This window comes from Glycine soja, chromosome 16 (assembly GCF_004193775.1).
Source record: "Glycine soja cultivar W05 chromosome 16, ASM419377v2, whole genome shotgun sequence".
NCBI lineage: Eukaryota > Viridiplantae > Streptophyta > Magnoliopsida > Fabales > Fabaceae > Glycine > Glycine soja.
In genome coordinates this window covers 20,610,219-20,634,763 of record NC_041017.1, presented here as the reverse complement: position 1 = coordinate 20,634,763, position 24,545 = coordinate 20,610,219, and the positions used below count along the sequence as shown (strand labels likewise).

General features: G+C 38.7%; 1 non-coding gene across 1 annotated transcript; it reads right to left on the bottom strand.

The window, feature by feature from the left end:
- Nucleotides 1-23,047: 23,047 nt before the first annotated feature.
- LOC114391354 lies at nucleotides 23,048-23,154 on the bottom strand. The gene has a single exon (XR_003662144.1). It is a non-coding gene; the product is annotated as a small nucleolar RNA R71 (small nucleolar RNA).
- Between the last annotated feature and the right edge of the window lie 1,391 nt (nucleotides 23,155-24,545).

The window sequence follows — 24,545 nt, the reverse complement described above, 5'->3', positions numbered from 1 at the left end:
AAAATGGCACATTCTGTTGCGTGTTCCAAAACCAATGATGCAACACATATTGTTGATCTTTTCTTTAAAGAAGTAGTGCGCTTGCATGGATTGCCAAAAAAAATACTAAGTGATAGAGATGTGAAGTTCCTAAGTCATTTTGGGAGAACTTTGTGAAGTAAGCTCGGAACAAAACTCTTGTTTTCCACTGTTGCACATCCTCAAATGGATGGACAAACTGAAGTGGTAAATAGGACACTTACCACCTTGTTGCGTGCTATCATTCAAAAAAATTTGAAAAACTAGGAGAAATACTTGCCACATGTTGAGTTTACTTATAATAGGTATGTTCATTCTACTACTTATTATTCTCTTTTCAAAGTTATGTTTGGCTTTAATCCTTTGACTCCTTTGGATATCTTACCTTTGACTTCTAAAGAGTATGCTAATTTTGATGGTAAGAAAAAGGCAGATTCTATCAAGGAGTTGCATGCAAAAGTTCGAGCTAACATTGAGAAGAAGAATGAAAAATATGAAAAGTAGGCAAATAAGGATTACATTAGAGTTATTTTCAAACCATGAGATTGGGTCTGAGTTCATACGATGAAGTTTCCTGCTAAAAGAAAATCCAAGTTGCAACCAAGAGGAGATGAGCTTTTTCAAGTTCTAGAAAAGATAAATGATAATGCTTACAAGCTAGACTTGCCAAGAGAATATGGTAACATAAGTGTTACCTTTAATGTGGCTGATCTATCTTTATATGATGTAAGTAACAGATCAGATTCAAAGACGAGTCCTTTCGAAGAGGGAGGGATTGATAAAGGTGTAACCAGTTCCTCTAATGATCCTTTAAATGAGATTGAAGGTCCTATGACAAGGTCCAAGACTAAGAGGATGAAACAAGCATTGCAAGGCCTAATTCTAAAGATCAAAGAGAAAGAAGACCAATGTGAATTAAGGGTTGCATCTAATTGGGTCACTTTCCTACAAATTGATGAAGATTCTCTAAGGCCAACTTGAAGAATCACTTTGGGAAGCACAATTTACAAGAGAAGAAGCATCCATGGGCTGAGTTGATCAATTTTGGTGGACCATTAATATTGGGTTGATTAGATAATAACTAAGTCCAATTTATGTCATTTTATTTGTAAGTTTCGTACTATTTTTTGGCTGAATTTTCTGGTGACTTTTCATTTTCTCTTAGCCTTAATAAACACTTTCTAGAATGCTCCAGGTCATTTAGTGGCTAGTGGGAATTTATTTTCATGTTTATTGTCATTTATTTTCATTTAGTTACATGCAATTATCAATGCATTTGGTAAATGCATATTAGTGGAAATTTATTATACCATTTCAAGATTAGCCTATAAATAGGGAACTCTTACTCTCCAAAGGCAGAATTTGATAATTAATGAAATGTGAGAGTTTCTCTATTATGAGAGCTTTTCCTTTGTTCTTGGGTTAAGAACTTGATAGTGTTGGTTCTACCGACAAGTCGCGATTAAGGTCAAATTCCTTTCTTTTATATCTGTTTTCAAGACGATCCTAAGTGTTCTCTTATCATGTAATCCAATCAACAATATCCTTAAACAAGACTTTGATCAAACACTTAGCGTGCACTTTCCATAGGCTAAGAATTCACAAATATTGGAATCGACGCATTGCCAACCCAAAGATCCTGATCAAACCCAAGTTTTAAAATTTGAGCATAAAGCATAAAAGGGTCATGACCTTATATTATGCATTCATATTTCAAATATTTCACTCAATTATATCATATGTCTTATGGTATACCAATTATACATTTAAAAGAGATAACCTGCATAAGGAAAATGAACATACTGAGTTATTGGACTCAAAGTTGAACAAACGCATCATAGTTGACCAAACACACATGATGTGCCATTATTTTCTCCTATTTCTTAACACTTTTTGCACCATTTTAATTACAGATTAGTCTTAATTGTCAAATTAATTAGGCAGTTTTATTATTTGGGCTCATTAAGCTAATTTGATGTTTTTTAATCTAATTTCAGGAATTAATGAAGCATTGGGCTTGAATCTAGAATTGGGCTTGGACTTAAAGAGGGCAGACTATTTTATTCTACAAAATTTTATCTTATCTAGACTTTATCTTATCTAGATATTATTTAGATTTGATCTCATCTAGATATTATTTCATCTAGATCTCATCTTATATAATCTAGATTTGATTTGATTTTATTTATGGGCTTGGATTTAAAACAGATTTGTAAGCTTTGGGGCTGAAAAACTATATAACAGCACCAAGGTTTCTAGTTTAGGATTCTTCTCTCTCTCCTCTCCTCTTTCCTGTTTTCGTTTTTAGTTCTAGGCTTTTCTTCTTTTAGACACTTTTTCATTTTGCAATTCCAATTTTTACTTTTCGTTTCAGCAATAAAATTTCATTCTTCAATCTATAATTTTGTTCTCTATTGATTAATGGAAAGCTAAGTTTCCAGCGTTGTTTTCTCCTGAGGATCAAGCACAGTTCTCTTTGAGGTTCTATTATTACTATTAAATTCTATTTAGTTTTTCCTCTTCACTAATTACTCTGAATTTGTTGCTATTAATTCATGTATGCTTAGTGCTTGATTAATTGTCTCTGCACTTAATTTACGTTCATGCTTAATGATCGTTTATGATTAATTGGTGTATGTGTTGCTTAATCACATAATGAATGCCTTATGTTAAATTTCGCTTAGTAATTTAATTTAGGGTTGGATTAAGTGGTTGAACTGATAAAGGATAAACTCTCGTAACCTAGGATAAGAGACTTGCTTGTGAATCAAGGGGAAGCAACATGTTTTAATTCTGATATTTTATAATTCACATCTATTCGTTCTTTAGTTTACAAAAGAAAACAACCCCCCCCCCCAATTCGTTACTATTTTCCTACTATCTGTTATGAACATTTGGTTGACCATTGCTCGTTGGGAGACGACCTAGGATCACTTCCTAGATACTGTATTTTTAATGTTTATTTGATTCGGGTACGGCCTCGATCAAATTTGGCGCCGCTGCCGGGGAGCAGTGTCCAAAGGTTCATAATAGCTAGTGATTCGTGTTTTATGTTTTGTTGTTTTAAGTTTTCGTGTTGTGTTAGTGTCGTTTACGTTTAATGTCTTGTTATTTTGTTTAGTGTGGTGTTTTGCTTTAGTTTTTCTGTTTAGCGCTTCCCCTGTTTCAGTTTTTGTGTTTTGCTGTGAATAGTGTGCTTTGCGACGGATTTAGCGACCCCTTTTGTTGATCTGGAAAACAGAGTAGTAGTGCAAATCCCTTAGCGACTGAATTAGTGACTTCTGCTGACAATTTAATTGGCGATTTTTGTTTTGATAGTTAGGGTTGTTATTTTTGGCTGAATTTTGGTGTGGTAGGTTATTTTAATCCATATTTTGTGGGAAAAATAGTTGGAGCCCTTAGTTTTGTCAGATTTGAAAGTTCCAAAAAAGTAGTGAATTTGATTTTTGTCAAAACTTCAAACGGCCATAACTTTTGCTCCGGGTATCAGAATGACTATTATTATATATGTATTTGGGGTAGGAAAAAATTTCCCATACCCTGGTAGCCGGCCTTGGCCGGCTGTGGTCTCTTGCTAGCCAAAATCACCTGTTTACTAGTTTTTTATTTTTATTTTTCAAGTTTTATTGTTTTATTTTTCTTAACTTTCCTTAGGTAGTTTCCATAGTTAGACTTTGAATTTTTGTCTGGAAATTTTTGTGCTATCTTTTCATGATTTTAGGGTGTTGTTCATAAAATTTCAAGTTATTTGGATATCATTTGATGGTAGCTGTAGTTCAAACCTACACTGTTACTTGCATAAGAAGACAACTAGTTGTGCATGCTGAATGTAGTGTATGACTAGAGGCAATCCATCTAACTTACAACCCTTTGATCCTGAGATAGATAGGACATTTCATAAATTAGTTAGGCATCATCTTGTACCTTTTGAGCATTCTGTTATTGGTGATTTTGAGCATTATAATTTTGAACAGTCTGATTTTGAACATTCTGAGAACATGGCACAACCTCCACCCCGTGAGAGGACTCTAAGGGAAATGGCTGCACCTGATTTTACCTACAAAAGCTTGTGCATCCAATACCCTGATGAGGATGTCCCATATGTTCTTAAAGCAGGACTGATACATTTGCTTCCAAAGTTTCATGGCCTTGCAGGTGAAGACCCGCACAAACATCTGAAAGAATTCCATATTGTCTACTCCACCATGAAATCCCCAGATGTCCAGGAGGATCACATATTTCTGAAGGCTTTTCCTCATTCTTTAGAGGGAGTGACAAAGGACTGGCTATATTACCTTACTCCAAGGTCTATCACGAGCTGGGATGACCTCAAGAGAGTATTCTTAGATAAAATTTTCCTTGCTTCTAGGACCACGACCATCAGAAAGGATATTTCAGGCATTAGGCAACTCAGTGGAGAGAGCCTATATGAATATTGGGAGAGATTTAAAAAACTATGTGCCAGTTGCCCTCACTACCAGATTTCTGAGCAGCTTCTCCTCCAATATTTTTATGAAGGACTCAGTAACATGGAGAGAAGTATGATAGATGCTGCCAGTGGTGGAGCCCTTGGAGACATGACCCTGCTGAAGCCAGAAATTTAATTGAGAAGATGGCTTCCAACTCCCAACAATTTAGTGCCAGAAATGATGCTATTGTCATTAGGGGAGTGCATGAAGTAGCCACAAATTCATCTTCATCAACTGAGTCTAAGAAGATTGAAGGTAAACTAGATGCCTTGATTAACCTGGTAACCCAGTTGGCCTTGAATAAAAAATCTGCACTTGTCGCCAGACTCTGTGGTTTATGCTCCTCTGCCTACCACCACACAGACCTTTGCCCTTTTGTGCAACAATCTGAAGCAATTAAACAGCCTGAAGCTTATGCTGTAAACATCTACAATAGACCTCCTAAACCTCAGTAGAAAAATCAGCCACAACAGAACAATTATGACCTCTCCAGCAACAGGTACAACCACGGGTGGAGGAATCATCCCAACCTTAGATGGTCGAGTCCTTCACAACAGCAGCAACAACAACAGCCTTATTTCCAGAATGCTGCTGGCCCAAACAGACCATATGTTCCTCCACCAATCCAGCAACAACAACAACAGCCCCAGAAATAGCAAACAGTTGAGGCCCCTCCGCAACCTTCCCTTGAAGAACTTGTGAGGCAAATTACTATGCAGAACATGCAGTTTCAATAAGAGACCAGAGCCTTCATTCAGAGCTTAACTAATAAGATGGGACAATTGGCTACACAATTAAATCAACAACAGTCCCAGAATTCTAACAAATTACCTTCTCAATCTGTCCAGAATCCCAAAAATGTGAGTGCCATTGCATTGAGGTCGGGAAAGTAGTGTCAAGGACCTCAACCAACAACATCTTCCTCATCCGCAAATGAACCTGCCCAACCTCACTCTACTCCAGAAAAAGATGATGACAAAAATTTAAAGAGTAAGTTACCTAACAATTTCTATGCAGGTGAATCCAAAGAGAAGCAACATATCCCTCTTCCATTCCCTCCAAGAGCAATTTCCAACAAAAAAATGGAAGAGACAAAGAAGGAGATATTGGAAACATTTAGAAAAGTAGAGGTAAACATACCTCTGCTGGATGCAATAAAGCAAATTCCAAGATATGCTAAATTCTTGAAAGAGCTGTGCACTCATAAGCGGAAGCTTAAAGGAAGTGAAAGAATTAGTATGGGTAGAAATGTCTCCGCATTGATTGGTAAATGTGTTCCCCAAATCCCTGAAAAATGTAAAGATCCAGGTACATTCAGCATACCTTGTATTATAGGGAACAATAAGTTTGACAATGCCATGCTAGATTTAGAAGCTTCTGTTAGTGTTATGCCTCTGTCTATTTTTAATTCTCTATCTCTTGGTCCTTTGCAGTCAACTAATGTGGTAATTCATTTAGCTAATAGAAGTGTTGCCTATCCTGCTGGTTTCATAGAGGATGTCTTAGTTAGAGTTGGTGAACTGATTTTCCCTGTTGATTTTTACATTTTGAATACGGAGGAGGGATTTTCTAAAGGATCAGTTCCCATCATTCTAGGCAGACCTTTTATGAAAACTGCTAGAACTAAGATAGATGTATATGCAGGCACACTATCTATGGAGTTTGGTGATATAACTGTTCATTTTAATATTCTTGATGCTATGAAACACCCATATGAAGATCTTTCTGTATTTCGTGTTGAAATAATTGACCATATTGTTGATGAATACGTGACTGATCTTCATTCTAATCTGCATGCCTGTCACTCTTCATGCATTGAATCTGAATTTGTACTTGATCATTTGTCTGAATTTGATGCTGAGAGTGAATCTGAAATTTATATTGATTACATGTCTGGTGATGTTTTACCTCTTGAGATTGAGTTTCTAGAGTCAGATAGAACTAACCATGTTTCAGGAAGTACACATACCTCTGACTTTCTTTATGAGGTACAGGCTGAGAAACCATCTCTTTCTACCATTATCCAGTCGCCCACACCAAAATTGAAGCCTCTGCCATCTGAAATTCTGATACTGATGACAGATGTCGTACCGGATGTCACGACATCACGCTTCAGACCATGCAGATTATATTTGACAGTATGAACAGATTAAACAAGTAAATAACACAAGAGAATTGTTAACCCAGTTCGGTGCAACGTCACCTACATCTGGGGGCTACCAAGCCAGGGAGGAAATCCACTAAAATAGTGTTAGTTCGAAGATCTAACAGCCACTGTTTACAACCTTCTCACCTAACCACTACCCATGCAACCTCTACCTAAGAGCCACTCTTAGATATGAGAACCCCTCTCACTCCCTCTTAATCACTCTCCCGTGTTTACAAATAAATCAAAGACACACCAGAGATTGCTCTCTGAACAATCTAGAGATCAACTCTACACACTCAGGTCCAACACTTGATGTTAGGGTAACATCAAGGTGGCTCACAAAACACTCAAGTCCCAAAACTCACAAAATAACTCTTCAATCTCGGACTTGGTACAGAACCCGTGCAACCTTCATGTTTATATAGCAGTGTGCGTATCTGGGCTGCAACAACTTGCGCTGGATAAGATCTATCATTCTCCTGAAAATCTGCACTTAAAGATCTAAAAGATAAAGTTTGATCTTTTAGTTTTTATCTTTAATCTTTAATCCCTGAACGAACTATTCAAGTTTGTAATTCGAACTTTAATTATCTTTTAATTCGTTCCTAAAGATAGATCGCCAAATCTGTTGCTAACTGCACATTAATCTGTTAAAGATATAACAGATTTATGTGTCCAGTATTTTCGGGCAGGATGTCCTGGACATCGTATCCGACATCGTGGATCCTGCAGCTTCAATTCTTCATTTGACATTTTATCTTGCCTTGTGCATTGTGCAGCCCAATCTGATTCCTTGACATAACGTTGGACATCATGTGCAGCAACTCCAGCTTTCCTTCATTGTCTAAGTGCTTATGTTTTAACAAAATTTTAGCCAATCTTTTAAAACTCAGTAAAGCTAAGCACTAACAATCTCCCCCTTTGGCAAATTTTGTCTAAAACATACTTAGACACTTCCTGAGCAGGTACGAGCAGTTATGCAAGTGGGATCAGCAACTTTCATTATCAGAGTAATCAAGCACAGCGGTATCTGTAGTGGCGACAGCAAAATTCTGCAAGTTGCAAGTCGTTTCCAGGATGTCAAGACATCTCACGTGACATCAGCTTTCTGCTCCCCCTGTCTCCATGCTCCTACTGCTGTGAAGCAGTTCACTGCGGCATCTTCTATCAACTACTAGTTTTAGTAGCTTACATCAATCATCATCAGCAGCAGTAGTATAAATACTACTCCCCCTCAAAATCATATAACTACTACTCCCCCTCAAAATCATAAATCATGCATAATATAATATCCTACTACTCCCCCTTTTTAGACAGAATTTGGCAAAAGTAGAATGCATGAAATTAATGTGCACATATTACAGACCAATAACTAGTAAAAGTAAAAGCAAAAATAAAGGTCTGATGGTCATGGGGTGGCATCAGAATCATCATCATCTGACTCTGTATCCTCTGCTGCATCTTCTTCTTCCTCAGCTGCTTCTTCTTCTTCCTCAGCTGCTTCTCCATCATCAATGCCACTGTCTGAGAGTCTTTTGATCAGGCGTTCCAGCTCCATTTTCTTCTCTGTGGTGGCTTTGATGGTTGCTTCCAGCACCTTGCATGTGTCCTTGAGTTCAGCAATCAAAGCATCCTTGGACACAACACCTGAAGCAGCAGCTTTCCCTGATGTCGAGACAATGTCTGGGACATCTGTCCCCTCAAATAGTTTGTAATGCAGGGACAGAGCAGATTCTCTCTTCTTCACAGAGTCAATGTTGTTTAAAATATTGGGATGTTGACTCAACATAATGCCACACAATACAGTTGGGAAGGCAATGGGTAATTTGACAGCAAAAGATTCTGAATGCTTAACAGTTTGATCAAAAATATAGTTTCCAAAATTAAATTTGGACTTGGTTCCAACAGCATACAGAAATTTACCCAAACCTGTGGCAACAGTGGAAGTATGATTGGTGGGTACCCAGTTTGCAGTGCCAATCCTATGCAGGATTGCATACTTCACACTTAGCTTCCCTGCAGAAAGCTTCCCTTTCTTTGGCCAATGCTGGACTTGTTTGGCAGTGATTTCCTTGGCAACTTGATGCTCAGAAACAGCAATATCCACCACTCCTTCAGTTGGTCTGCCCAGGTATTTGTTGATTACAGCAGGGGAGAATCTAACACATTTTCCTCTGACAAACACTTTCTGATACTCATCACTCTTTCTGTTTGTTATGTCAGAGGGAATGTTGACAATGAATTCCCTGACTAGACTTTCATAGCAATCTCCCAACTTGGTGACAGTTTTCAGCAGTCCAGCAGCCTTGATGAGGTCCATGATCTCCTTGCAATCCAAGGCATCTCTTCCCAGTTCTCTTTCTAAGGCAAGTCTGCGTTGATATACAAATTTCCACCTTTCAACATTGCCAATGGAGTGGAATGAAATGTTGTCCAATGGTGCATCAGGGACATTTCCAGGCACCTTTTTCCCTGATTTCTTGGCCCTCTTGATGTCGGGAACATCTAGTTCGACATCATCATCAGAATCAGATGAGGAAATTTCTTTCCTCTTCTTGGAAGGGATTGCAACTTTGCTCCATCTGGATGTGGTAGGAGTGATTGGAGTGCTCTTCTTCTGTGCCATAGTTTTGATTCGTCCAGACCTAGTAATGGGGGTTTTTCCCTTTCTGCTTTGTAATCTTTCTGCAATGCCAGGTGCCAACTTGTTGGCAATGGGTTCCTCATCAGATTCTACTTCTTCTAGGTCAATGAGGTCACCTGGAGCAGGTTCTGGTGCCCTTGGTGCAGGGGTCTCCTCTGTGGCTTGATCCTCTTCCTCTGTTGATTCCTCTTTACTGGATGAAGAGAGGACTTCAGCATTTGGGGTGGAAGATGTTGGAACATCTTTATCAGCATCAGGGACAGAAGCATTTTTCAGAATGCTACTCACAATACTGCGGATCTTCTTATCCATCTCCGTGTCTACTTCCCTAGGACTTGTTGCAAGGCTAGGGTTTTCAGAAATCTTCACTCCCTGTTGTCTTTTGGGGACCAGTTTCTCAGGAATAGGGGCTTGACCAGGAATCATTTGTATGGGTTGGATATTGAATTCAGGTTGTTCCTGGTTTGATGGTGCTTTGGTGGATGATGGAGATGATGGTACAGAGGGTGAACCAGGAGATGAAGTTTCTTTTGGTGAGGTAGCCATGGAGAAGCAGAGCCTTTGGAGTGGTTTCGTGAATCTCTGAGAGGTGTTGGGGAATGCTGATGAAAACGAGATTACCACGAAAATATGAGTTTGAATGAGGAATGTAGAGGGTCGTGTGAAGCAACGGTCGAATTTTTTTTGGCCCAGTAGTGAACGCGCTATTAACGTTTGAGCACGTTCAGATAAAAGTAATTGCTATAAATCCTTTAGCAGACAAATGCCCAGCTTGCCCCTCAGTTTTTCAAACTGATTTGCATCCAATGCCTTTGTGAAAATATCTGCTATTTGTTCCTCAGTGTCAACATGCTTTAGTGTGATAACTTTATCATCAACAAGATCTCTAATATAGTGATGTCTAATGTCAATGTGCTTGGTTCTGCTGTGTTGAACAGGATTTTTAGAAATATTAATAGCACTCAAGTTGTCACAGTACAATGTCATGACATCTTGTTCGACATTGTACTCCTTAAGCATCTGCTTCATCCAAACTAGTTGTGAACAGCTGCTTCCTGCTGCAATATACTCTGCTTCTGCAGTAGATAGGGACACACAGTTCTGCTTCTTGCTGAACCATGAAATAAGATTGTTGCCCAAATAGAAACATCCACCAGAAGTGCTTTTTCTGTCATCTGCACTTCCAGCCCAATCAGCATCACAATATCCAACCAGCATTGAATCTAAACAATGACAGTACATAATCCCATAGTCACTGGTGCCATTTACATATTTCAGAATTCTCTTTACTTGATTCAAGTGACTTATCTTAGGGTTGGCTTGATATCTTGCACAAACACCTACTGCAAAGGTGATGTCGGGTCTGCTTGTTGTTAAATATAGTAAGCTCCCAATCATGCTTCTGTACAGACTTTGATCAACACTGGTGCCAGCTTCATCTTTTGACAGCTTCAAGTGAGTAGGTGCAGGTGTTCTTTTATGGCTGGCATTTTCCATCCCAAACTTCTTGACAATGTTCTTTGCATACTTGCTTTGTGAGAGGAATATGGAGTCTTCCATCTGCTTCACTTGGAGTCCCAGAAAATAAGTCAGCTCTCCAACAAGACTCATCTCAAATTCAGATTGCATCTGTTGGACAAAATGTCGAAGCATCTCATTCGACATCCCTCCAAACACAATGTCATCAACATATATCTGTGCTATCATCAAGTTTTCAGCATCTTGTTTGACAAAGAGAGTCTTGTCAATTCCTCCCTTCCTATACCCTTGCTGAGTAAGGAACTCTGTTAGCCTTTCATACCAAGCTCTTGGAGCTTGCTTCAATCCATAGAGAGCCTTCTTGAGCCTGTATACATGATCTGGATGAGTTGGATCTACAAATCCCTTTGGCTGCTCCACATAGGCTTCTTCATTCAGGTATCCATTCAGAAACGCGCTCTTCACATCCATCTGGTACAGCTTGAATTTGAGGATGCAAGCTACACCAAGTAACAATCTGATGGACTCAAGTCTAGCAACAGGGGCGAAAGTTTCATCAAAGTCTACACCTTCAATCTGAGTGTAGCCTTCAGCAACAAGTCTGGCCTTGTTTCTGGTTATAACACCTTCTTCATTGGTTTTGTTCTTGAAGATCCACTTGGTGCCAATCACATTAGTTCCCTCGGGTCTAGGAACTAGCTCCCAAACTTCATTCCTTTTGAATTGCTCCAATTCTTCTTGCATAGCATTGATCCAGAACTCATCAGTCAGTGCCTCTTTCACATTCTTGGGCTCAGTTTTGGAGACAAAACATGAATTGGAGACAATCTCAATCTCCCTTGATCTTGTAGTGACTCCTCTGTTTGGATCTCCTATAATCAGCTCCTTGGGGTGCATCTTCTGGATTCTAATGGAGGGACTCTTGTCAGGTTGATTGATGTTTGGTTCATCTGTAGCAGAATCAGAGTTTTTTGCATTTTCTGCACTTTTAGCTGTATCTGCTACATTGTCTCCCGATGTTCTGACATCTTCTTCGACATCCTTCTTTCTTACTGGAGTTAGATCATCAACAACCACATTGATGGATTCCATCACAGTTCTGGTTCTGGAATTGAGTACTCTATATGCTCTGCTGTTTGTGGAGTATCCCAAGAATATTCCTGCATCACTCTTGGGATCCATCTTTCTCCTTTGCTCTCTATCTGCCAAAATGTAACATGGACTTCCAAAGATGTGGAAGTGCTTGACAGTTGGCTTCCTCCCTTTCCAGATTTCATACAGTGTGGTCGGAGTCCCTCTTCTAAGTGTGACTCTGTTGTGGATATAGCATGCTGTGTTCATGGCTTCAGCCCAGAGATTATAGGGAAGTTCTTTGGCATGAAGCATGACCCTAGCAGCTTCCTGCAAAGTCCTGTTTTTCCTTTCAACTATGCCATTTTGTTGTGGTGTAATGGCTGCAGAGAACTCATGAGTGATGCCTTCAGATGTGCAGAATTCAGTAAACTTGCTGTTTTCAAACTCTCTGCCATGGTCACTCCTAATTCTCTTGATGACACAGTCTTTTTCTCTTTGAAGTCTTAGACTCAACTCTTTGAATACTTCAAAGGTGTCTGATTTCTCTCTGATAAAGTTGACCCAGGTAAATCTGGAGAAATCATCCACAACAACATAGGCATACCTCTTTCCTCCAAGGCTTTCAACTTGCATGGGCCCCATCAAGTCCATGTGAAGTAGTTCCAGCACCCTGGAAGTGGTCTGATGTTGAAGCTTCTGGTGGGACATCTTGACTTGCTTTCCAATCTGACATTCACCACAGATTCTGCCTTCTTCTATTTTCAGATTGGGAATGCCTCTAACAGCACCTTTGTCAATGATTTTCTTCATGCCTCTTAAGTGCAGATGTCCAAATCTTTGATGCCATATTTTGACTTCATCTTCTTTGGAGGATAGACATGTGGAGGAGTAACTGGTTTCTTGAGGTGTCCATAGGTAACAGTTGTCCTTTGATCTGCTGCCCTTCATTAGAACTTCACTCTTCTCATTTGTCACCAAGCATTCTGACTTTGTGAAGTTTACATTGAATCCTTCATCACACAACTGACTGATGCTGATCAAGTTTGCAGTCAGTCCCTTCACCAGCAGTACTTTGTTCAGACTAGGAAGTCCATCATGGACTAGCTTTCCCATTCCAGTGATCTTTCCTTTAGAGCCATCTCCAAATGTCACATAGCTAGTGGAGCAGGGTTCAATGTTCACCAGGAATTCTTTAACTCCTGTCATGTGTCTGGAACAGCCGCTATCTAGGTACCAATCTTCCTTAGCTGATGCTCTAAGTGAAGTATGAACAACAAGACTGACAATCTTGTGTTTTGGAACCCACATCATCTTCCTTCTGCTGCTGCTACTTTGAGTTCCATGATGTGGATGGCCACGTAGATGATAGCAAAAGGGCTTTATGTGACCATACTTGCCACAGTAGTGACACCTCCACTTCTTTCTTTTACTCTTTTTCTGTTGCGTTCCATGATGTCGAGACCGATGTTGTGACATCGTGGCTCCAGTGCTGTTTTTGGCAGGAACAAATTCTGTCATGGTTATTCTGCCAGCAGATTTATGATTAAACCCAAGTCCTCTCTGGTTTCCAACATTCTTCCCAAGCTGTAGCACCTCATCAAGCATATCTGAGCCTTTATTCAGCATCTTTATTGATTTTGTCATGTTTTCCAGTTTAGAGTTCAGAAAACCAACTTCTCCTTTAAGCTCAGAGATCTCCTCTTCATGTGCCTCCTTCTCAGCCTCCAGATTTGCAATGACCTTCTTCAGTTGTGCTTCTTGCTGAAGAATCTTCTCACTTTTGATGCATAGTTTTCTATAGGATATAGCAAGCTCATCAAAAGTGATTTCAATATCACTTGAATCTTCATCAGATTCAAATCTCCCAGTGAGTGCATTCACATCTCTGTCAGAATCACTTTCTTGTTCACTCTCTGTATCATCAGACCGACATACAGAAAGTCCTTTCCTCTGCTTCTTGAGATGGGTGGGACATTCAGCTTTGATGTGCCCATAGCCTTCACACCCATGGCATTGAATTTCTTTGCTGTGACTGGGCTTTTCATCTGACTTTTTGTGGTGTTCACTACCTTTCCTGATGTCGAAAGGGATGTTCCGGACATGTGGTTTCTGCCTCCTGTCCATTCTGTTCAGCACTTTGTTGAACTGTTTTCCCAGAAGCACAACTGCGTTAGTCAGACCTTCATCAGTATCCAGGTCATACTCATCTTCTTCTCCTTCATCATTGGATACAAACGCCAGGTTCTTGCTCTTCTTTTCAGTCCTATCTGAGAGTCCTAGCTCAAAGGTTTGAAGGGAACCAATGAGTTCATCTACTCTCATGTTGCAAATGTCTTGGGCCTCCTCTATTGCAGTGACTTTCATGTCAAATCTCTTAGGCAAAGATCTGAGGATCTTTCTCACCAGCTTTTCATCTGTCATCCTTTCTCCCAAGGCAGTGCAAGCATTGGCAATTTCAAGAATGTTCATGTGGAAGTCATGAATACACTCTTCCTCCTTCATCTTCATATTTTCGAATTTTGTGGCCAATAGTTGCAATCTGGACATCTTCACTTTGGAGGTTCCTTCATGAGTGGTTTTCAGGATCTCCCATGCATCCTTGGCCACTGTGCATGTGTTGATCAGTCTGAAGATATTCTTGTCAACTCCATTGAATAGGGCATTCAAGGCTTTGGAGTTTCCAAGTGCCAATTCGTCTTCTTCTTTTGTCCAGTCTTCTTCTGGCTTCAATTCATTAGTGGGCTTTCCTTCTGTGTCCAGCATCTTGGGATGTTCCCAACCTTTGATGACAGCTTTCCAGGTTCTGCTATCCAGTGATTTGAGGAAGGCCACCATCCTTGCTTTCCAGTATTCATAGTTGGTTCCATCCAGAATTGGTGGTCTGTTCACTGGTCCTCCTTCTTTCTCCATGTTCATCAGAATTTATCTCCCTAGATCTCACTCAGTGATTTAGAGTGCCCGCTCTGATACCAATTGAAATTCTGATACTGATGACAGATGTCGTACCGGATGTCACGACATCACGCTTCAGACCATGCAGATTATATTTGACAGTATGAACAGATTAAACAAGTAAATAACACAAGAGAATTGTTAACCAGTTCGGTGCAACGTCACCTACATCTGGGGGCTACCAAGCCAGGGAGGAAATCCACTAAAATAGTGTTAGTTCGAAGATCTAACAGCCACTGTTTACAACCTTCTCACCTAACCACTACCCATGCAACCTCTACCTAAGAGCCACTCTTAGATATGAGAACCCCTCTCACTCCCTCTTAATCACTCTCCCGTGTTTACAAATAAATCAAAGACACACCAGAGATTGCTCTCTGAACAATCTAGAGATCAACTCTACACACTCAGGTCCAACACTTGATGTTAGGGTAACATCAAGGTGGCTCACAAAACACTCAAGTCCCAAAACTCACAAAATAACTCTTCAATCTCGGACTTGGTACAGAACCCGTGCAACCTTCATGTTTATATAGCAGTGTGCGTATCTGGGCTGCAACAACTTGCGCTGGATAAGATCTATCATTCTCCTGAAAATCTGCACTTAAAGATCTAAAAGATAAAGTTTGATCTTTTAGTTTTTATCTTTAATCTTTAATCCCTGAACGAACTATTCAAGTTTGTAATTCGAACTTTAATTATCTTTTAATTCGTTCCTAAAGATAGATCGCCAAATCTGTTGCTAACTGCACATTAATCTGTTAAAGATATAACAGATTTATGTGTCCAGTATTTTCGGGCAGGATGTCCTGGACATCGTATCCGACATCGTGGATCCTGCAGCTTCAATTCTTCATTTGACATTTTATCTTGCCTTGTGCATTGTGCAGCCCAATCTGATTCCTTGACATAACGTTGGACATCATGTGCAGCAACTCCAGCTTTCCTTCATTGTCTAAGTGCTTATGTTTTAACAAAATTTTAGCCAATCTTTTAAAACTCAGTAAAGCTAAGCACTAACACCATCAAATTTAAAATATGCTTACTTAGATGAGAGCAAAATTTTTCCAGTAATTATATCTGCCTCCCTTGCTGATGAGCAAGAGGAGAAGCTGTTATCAGTTCTCAAGAAGCATAAGAAGGCTATAGGCTGGACCTTGGCGGAAATTCCTGGTATTAGCCCATCCACATGTATGCATCGGATAAATTTAGAGAATGGGGCCAAACCAGTAAGACAGCCACAGAGAAGACTCAACCCAGTAATTCTTGATATAGTGAAGAAGGAGGTAACCAAGCTTTTGCAAGCTGGAATCATTTATCCTATCTCCGACAACCAATGGGTGAGTCCCGTCCAGGTAGTCCCGAAGAAAATCGGCCTCACCGTGATAAAAAATAAGAAGGAGGAGTTGATTCCTACTCGGGTGCAGAACAATTGGAGAGTCTGCATCGACTATAGGAGGCTGAACCAGGTTACCAAAAAGGACCATTTTCCCCTTCCATTCATTGACCAGATGCTTGAACGCCTGGCAGGTAAATCTCACTATTGTTTCCTTGATGGTTTTTCTAGTTATATGCAAATCACTATTGCTCCTGAGGATTAGGAAAAGACCACATTCACCTGCCCCTTCGGCACTTTTGCCTATAGGAGGATGTCTTTTGGCTTGTGCAATGTACCTTCCAGCGGTGCATGATTAGTATTTTCAGTGATTTTTTAGAAAATTGCATAGAGGTGTTTATGGGTGATTTCACTGTATATGGATCCTCTTTTGATGTTTGTTTGGATAGTCTGGAAAAGGTTTTGAATAGATGCATTGAAACTAACCTTGTTCTAAATTTTGAAAAATGTCATTTTAAGGTTGAGAAAGGTATAATTTTAGGCCACATTATTTCCAATAAGGGCATTGAAGTAGATCCTACAAAAATTTCTGTTATTTTACAATTGCCTTACCCCTCTTGCGTGTGAGATGTGCGATTTTTTCTTGGTCATGCAGGATTCTACAGGCGCTTTATAAGAGATTTTAGCAAGGTAGCCCTTCCACTATCCAACTTGTTGCAAAAGGAGGTGGAGTTTGACTTTAATGATAAATGCAAAGAGGCCTTTCATTGCCTCAAAAGAGCACTGACTACCACCCCTATCATTCAGGCACCTGATTGGACAGCCCCATTTGAGCTAATGTGCGATGCATCCAATTACACATTGGGGGTTGTCCTTGCTCAAAATATTTCCTTACTCCATCCTAATCTTCCTCCACCATGACTTAGGGATTTTTTCTTTTCCTATCTCCTCCTTTACTTTTATTACATTTGTCTGATTCTATTTGATGGTTTAATTGCCTTTAATCTTTTAATTGTGCTACATTGAGGACAATGTGTTGTTTAAGTATGGGGGGGGGGGAGTGTTCTTTGGTTTTGCTAGTTTTGTTAAATTTGTTAGTCTTGCTGGGTTTCTAGTTTAATATTTTAGTTCAATTCTGTTCGCATGTACAACTTTGCTTGTTTTTCTTTGAATTATAGGATATGTTCAAGAAATGGGTAATTGTTCTGAAAATAAAAGTCTCTTGACATTTTGTGATTTGAAATCCTTGTTTTTCCTCTACATGTCATGATAGTTTTGAAAGCTCAATTTGAAAGTGATAAGTTTACCTTTGTGAGAATTTGAGCCATCCATCATCATAATCTTTTGGTGTGTTTTGCCCCATTGATTGCTTGCAGAATAGCCTTGGCTTGATTCTTGTTGATGCTTCCTAATTCACATGCATATTTTGGAAATGATTTAGGCAATTTTGTTCTTATAAGCCTCTAGCCAAATGGACTTACCTTGAATTAATTCCTTTGATAGCCCTTTTGAGCCTTACTCCCCTTTCTTTGTTTTGAGCTCATTACAAGCCTTAAGTGAAAACCATGATTTCACCCTACCCTTAAGGAATTTTGGAGCTTTGGAATTGTTTTGGGAATAAGTGTGGGGGGGTTTTTGTTGGATAACATGTTTTGTTGGCTATGCTTCATGATGTATTTTTGGGCCATACTGATGTACATTGTATATGGGTTAAATGTTGGACATGCTGTTGAATGATATGCTAGTTCTCAAATGCTACTGTTAAAAAAAATGCAAAAAAGAAAAAATTTCGAGTTGAATCAATCAGAAAAAGAAAAAGAAAAGCAATAAAGTTGAGTGAATAAGTTCTTAAAAAAAAAAAGAGAATGATGAGACTCTTGGTTCTACTCTTTATGTTTAAATTTTATCTTTAGTTCTTTTTATTTTTTTTTCATTTTTTTCTTAATATGCACTTATTCCCCATTGCTCCTCTATTCCTTTGGGATTTAGCCACTTATTCCATATTTTTCCATACCTTGTCCTTGGCCCCATTACAACCTTAAAAGACCTTTTGATCCTCATGTGCTTGTGTTTATGGGTTGATTGTCAATTTTAGAATCTTGCCAAGTTTATGTGGTGTTTGTTTTCATGGGTGCTTTGAGGGTAAATAGTAGCCTAGACACTTGAGAGATAGAGTGTATATCTTGTGAGGCTTTATCACTTTTCATTCTTGAGCTGATTAACTATTTTGCCATGATTGGGTTGCTTAAATGATTTCATGAATGTCTTGACTTTTCGGATCTCCTTATGTTAGATGTTACCCATTACTTTCATTCCTTGATGTTCATTGAGAAATATGTGGATGTTTTCGTTTGTCTCTCTTTGATATTCGTGGATTTTGTTCTTTGTTTCATTTTGCCCAGGAGTGCAAAAGGCTAAGTATGGGGGGTTTTGATGTGCCATTATTTTCTCCTATTTCTTAACCCTTTTTGTACCATTTTAATTACTGATTAGTCTTAATTGTCAAATTAATTAGGCAGTTTTATTATTTAGGCTCATTAAGCTAATTTGATGTTTTTTAATCTAATTTCAGGAATTAATGAAGCATTGGGCTTGAATCCAGAATTGGGCTTGGACTTGAAGAGGGCATACTATTTTATTCTACAAAATTTTATCTTATCTAGACTTTATCTTATCTAGATATTATTTAGATTTGATCTCATCTAGATATTATTTCATCTAGATCTCATCTTATATAATCTAGATTTGATTTGATTTTATTTATGGGCTTGGATTTAAAACATATTTGTAAGCTTTGGGGCTGAAAAACTATATAACAGCACCAAGGTTTCTAGTTTAGGATTCTTCTCTCTCTCCTCTCCTCTTTCCTGTTTTCGTTTTTAGTTCTAGGCTTTTCTTCTTTTAGACACTTTTTCGTTTTGCAATTCCAGTTTTTACTTTTCGTTTCAGCAATAAAATTTCATTCTTCAATCTATAATTTCGTTCTCTGTTGATTAATGGAAAGCTAAGTTTCCAGCGTTGTTTTCTCCTGAGGATCAAGCACAGTTCTCTTTGAGGTTCTATTATTACTATTAAATTCTATTTAGTTTTTCCTCTTCACTAATTACTCTGAATTTGTTGCTATTAATTCATGTATGCTTAGTGCTTGATTAATTGTCTCTGCACTTAATTTACGTTCATGCTTAATGATCGTTTATGATTAATTGGTGTATGTGTTGCTTAATCACATAATGAATGCTTTATGTTAAATTTCGCTTAGCAATTTAATTTAGGGTTGGATTAAGTGGTTGAACTGATAAAGGATAAACTCTCGTAACCTAGGATAAGAGACTTGCTTGTGAATCAAGGGGAAGCAACGTGTTTTAATTCTGATATTTTATAATTCACATCTATTCGTTGTTTAATTTACAAAAGCAAACAACCCCCCCCCCCAATTTGTTACTATTTTCCTACTATCTGTTATGAACATTTGGTTGACCATTGCTCGTTGGGAGACGACCTAGGATCACTTCCTAGATACTTCATTTTTAATGTTTATTTGATTCGGGTACGGCCTCGATCAACATGCTAGGCGAAATTTATGACTACACATTGTAACAAGATTTTCTACATAACCTAGGACTTACCAAAGGATCCGAAACACCCAAAAGATACCCCAAAAGGTCCCAGGACAATTCCTAACACTCACAAAATCACTCAAAGTCACAATATTCCCAAATTATCAAGAACACAAAAGAGGAAAACCGCAATGCATCATATTAAGTAATTCAATCACAAAACCCAAGTGCTTCTGGGTATTCATAACTCGTCCAAATCATAAGAAACATGAAAAACCTAATTGTTTTGGGGTCTTGGGAAATTCCCTCTACCTATGGCCAATGCTATTAAAAAATGAGAAGAATCCCACTATCCTTTACCTCAAAACAAGATAAAATGCAACAAAGGGAAGATGACACAACAATACTCCTTGAATTCCTACCTCACAATTGCGACTGAGATTCTTGCAAGGCCTATTGTGGTAACTCTACAACAACATCTTACTTTCTAAGAAAGAGTAGAAGAGAGTGAAAGGTTTAGGTTTTAAAATAAAATGACAACTTCTAGATACTATTGGGTTGTGAGCACAAAGGCCCAATACGAGAGTTTTAAGAAAAAAGGCTTGTTCACCACAAAGCAAGATCTACTACAAAGCTCCAAACAATATAGATTCATTTTGTTTAACATATTTAATTGTGAAAACTCAATTTTGATATCTAATCTCATATTCCCAAATTACTATTTATTAAATTAATAATTTGAAAACATATTCACAACATTTATTCATACATGTAAGAAAATAAATATTAGGGTTTTATAAGAAATGGGCATTCAATTTGTTAACTCAAGATGGAGGGATTTGTTGCTGATGTGCCATCATTTTCTTCTGTTTCTTAAACCCTTTTTGCACCATTTTAATTACTGATTAGTCTTAATTGTCAAATTAATTAGGCAGTTTTATTATTTGGAGTCATTTAGCTAATTTGATGTTTTTAATCTAATTTCAGGAATTAATGAAACATTGGGCTTAATTTGGATTTTGGTTGTGGACTTGAAGAGGGCAAATAAAGCAGGGCTTACCTTAGTTAATTTCTAATTAGGAGATTGCAATTTTATTTTATGTGGTTCAGTGTTTATTTCGTTTTGGGCCAGAATATTGTAATAGGGCCCGGTGACTTTGAGTGACTCTTTTTAAATAACAACCTTGGGATTTGTGCAAGGCTATTCTGGGAGACTATTATTCAGAGCATAGGGTTTATGGTTTTTACGTTTTTTTGTTCTAATGCTACTATTCACGTAATGCAATTTTCCATTTTCTGCTTCTAATTACAATTTCGTTCTTGTTTCTTCTTCAGCCTTCATTTACGTTTCTGCTTCGTTTACGTTTCTGCTTTTGGTTTCATTTACGTTTTCTGTTTGAATCTATGGAAGGCTAAATATTCTAGTGTTGTTTCCTTTTGAGGACGAAGCTCAACTCTCTTTGAGGTTTCGTTTATAATGTGACTTCCTGGCAGTTTTCCCTTCACCAGTTAACCCAAATTCGTTAACATTAATCTGTGCATGCTTCGTGTTCGATTAATTGCCTCTGAGCCTAACTTGCGTTCATGCTTAATGGACGAAGGGCTAACTGGTGTATGTGTTGCCTAATCACGTATTGACAACCCTAAGTTGATTTTTGCTTAGTAAATTGAAATAGGGTTGGATTAAGTGGTTAACTGTTAGGGACGAATTCTCCATAACCCAGGATAAGAGAATGGCTTCTGAATCAGAGGAAACAACCCGTTTTTAATATTATTAGTTTCGTATTCCAGTTTACTTGTTCTGTTCTTTAAATCACAAAACAAACAACCCCCCAATCGTTACCGTTACTGCAAGTATATTATGAACATTTGGTTTATCATTGCTCGTTGGGAAACGACATAGGATCACTTCTTAGTTACTGCATTTTCATGTTTATTTGATTCGGGTACGGCCTCGATCAAATTTGGCGTCGTTGCCGGGGAGCAGTGTCCAAAGGTTCATAATAGCTAGTGTCATGTTAGTGTTTAATTATTTCGTGTTTTATGTTTAATTGTTAGTGTTATGTTAGTATGTGTGTTAGTGTTGTTTAGTGTCCTAGTATTTTGTTTAGTGTGTGTTCTGTTTTAGTTTTTCTATTAAGCGCTTCCCCTGTTTCAGTTTTGGGTGTTTTGCTGTGAATAGTGTTTTGCGACGGACTTAGCGACCACTTTTGCTTGCGGCAAAACCGAGTAGTAGTAGAAATCATGTAGCGACGGATTTTAGCGACCACCCCTGCTGAATTATTTGGGATTTTTTGTTTTAGTAGCTAGAGTTGTTATTTTTGGCTGAATCTTTTTGTGGCAACTTCTTTTAATCTATATTTTGTGGGGAAAATAGCTAGAGCCTTTAGTTTGGTCAGATTTGAGAGTTCCAAAAAAGTAGCAAATTTTGTTTTTGTCAAAACTTCAAACGACCATAACTTTTGCTCCGGTTATCAGAATCGCATTTATTATATATGTATTTGGGGTAGAAAAAAATTTCCTACGCCATGACAGCCCTCCATAGGCTGGCTGAGGTCTCCATCATCCAAAAAAAAAGTAATTCTGTCACTTATTTTTCTCAACCTACCATTTTTAGCTTCCATAGTTAGACTTTGAATTTTTGTTTGAAATGTGCTATCTTCTCATCATTTTATAAGGTTTCTCACAAAATTTCAAGTCATTTGGATATCATTTGAGGGTAGCTGTAGTTCAAACCTACACCTTTATTTACATGACAAGGCAACTAGTTGTGCATGCTGAATGTAGTGTATGACTAGAGGCAATCCATCTTACTTACAACCCTTTGATCCTGAGATATTTCATAGATTAGTTAGGCATCATTTTATACCTTTTGATCATCCTGAGCATTCCATTACTGGTGAATCTGTGCATTTTGTTATTGGTGATTTTGAACATCCTGATTTTGAGCATTATAATTTTGAGCATTCTGATTTTGAACATTCTGAGAACATGGCACAACCTCCACCCTGTGAGAGGAATCTAAGGGAGATGGCTGCACCTGACTTCACCTACGAAAGCTTGTGCATCCAATACCCTGATGAGGATGTCCCATATGTTCTTAAAATTGGACTGATCCATTTGCATCCAAAGTTTCATGGCCTTGCAGGTGAAGACCCGCACAAACATCTGAAAGAATTTCATATTGTCTGCTCCACCATGAAACCCCCAGATGTCCAAGTGGATCACATATTTCTGAAGGCTTTTCCTCATTCTTTTGAGGGAGTGGCAAATGACTGGCTGTATTACCTTGCTCCAAGGTCCATCACGAGCTGGGATGACCTTAAGAGAGTATTCTTAGAAAAAATTTTCCCTGCTTCCAGGACCACGACCATCAGGAAGGGTATCTCAGGTATTAGACAACTCAATGGAGAGAGCCTATATGAATACTGGGAGAGATTTAAAAAACTATGTGCCAGTTGCCCTCTCCATCAGATTTCGGAGCAGCTTCTTCTCCAATATTTTTATGAAGGCCTCAGTAATATGGAGAGAAGTATGATAGATGCTGCCAGTGGTGGAGCCCTTGGAGACATGACTCCTACTGAAACCAAAAACTTGATTGAGAAGATGGCTTCCAACTCCCAACAGTTTAGCGCCAGAAATGATGCCATAGTCATTAGAGGAGTGCATGAGGTAGCTACAAACTCATCTGCATCATCTAAAACAAAGAAGCTTGAAGGCAAATTGGATGCATTGGTTAACTTGGTAACCCAAACTGGCCTTGAATCAGAAATTTGTACTTGTCGCAAGAGTCTGTGGTTTATGCTCCTCTACTGACCACCATACAGACCTCTGCCCTTCCATGCAGCAACCTGGAGCAATTGAGCAGCCTGAAGCTTATGCTGCAAACATTTACAATAGACCTCCTCAACCTCAGCAGCAAAATCAACCACAGCAGAACAATTATGACCTCTCCAGCAACAAATACAACCCTAGATGGAGGAATCACCCTAATCTCAGATGGTCTAGCCCTCAACAACAACAACAGCCTGCTCCTTCCTTCCAAAATGTTCCTGGCCCAAGCAGACCATACATTCCTCCACCAATCCAACAACAGCAACAGCCCCAGAAACAGCAAACAGTTGAGGCTCCTCCGCAACCTTCCCTCGAAGAACTTGTGAGGCAAATGACTATGCAGAACATGCAGTTTCAATAAGAGACCAGAGCCTTCATTCAGAGCTTAACTAATCATATGGGACAATTGGCTACACAATTAAATCAACAACAGTCCCAGAATTCTGACAAGCTGCCTTCTCAAGCTGTCCAAAATCCAAAAAATGTCAGTGCCATTTCATTGAGGTCGAGAAAGCAGTGTCAAGGACCTTAACCCGTAGCACCTTTCTCATATGCAATTGAACCTGCCAAACTTCACTCTACTCCAAAAAAAGGTGATGACAAAAATTTACCTTACAATTTATGTGTAGGTGAATCTTCCACTGGTAATTCTGATTTGCAGAAGCAGCACATCCCTCATCTTCCATTCCCTCCAAGAGCAGTTTCCAACAAAAAAATGGAAGAGGCAGAGAAAGAGATCTTGGAAACATTTAGAAAAGTAGAGGTAAACATACCTTTGCTGGATGCAATAAAGCAAATTCCAAGATATGCTAAATTCTTGAAGGAGCTGTGCACTAATAAGAGGAAGCTTAAAGGAAGTGAACGAATTAGCATGGGCAAAAATTTCTCCGCATTGATTGGTAAATTTGTTCCCCAAATTCCTGAAAAATGTAAAGATCCAGGTACATTCAGCATACCTTGTATTATAGGGAATAGTAAGTTTGACAATGCCATGCTAGATTTAGGAGCTTCTGTTAGTGTTATGCCTCTGTCT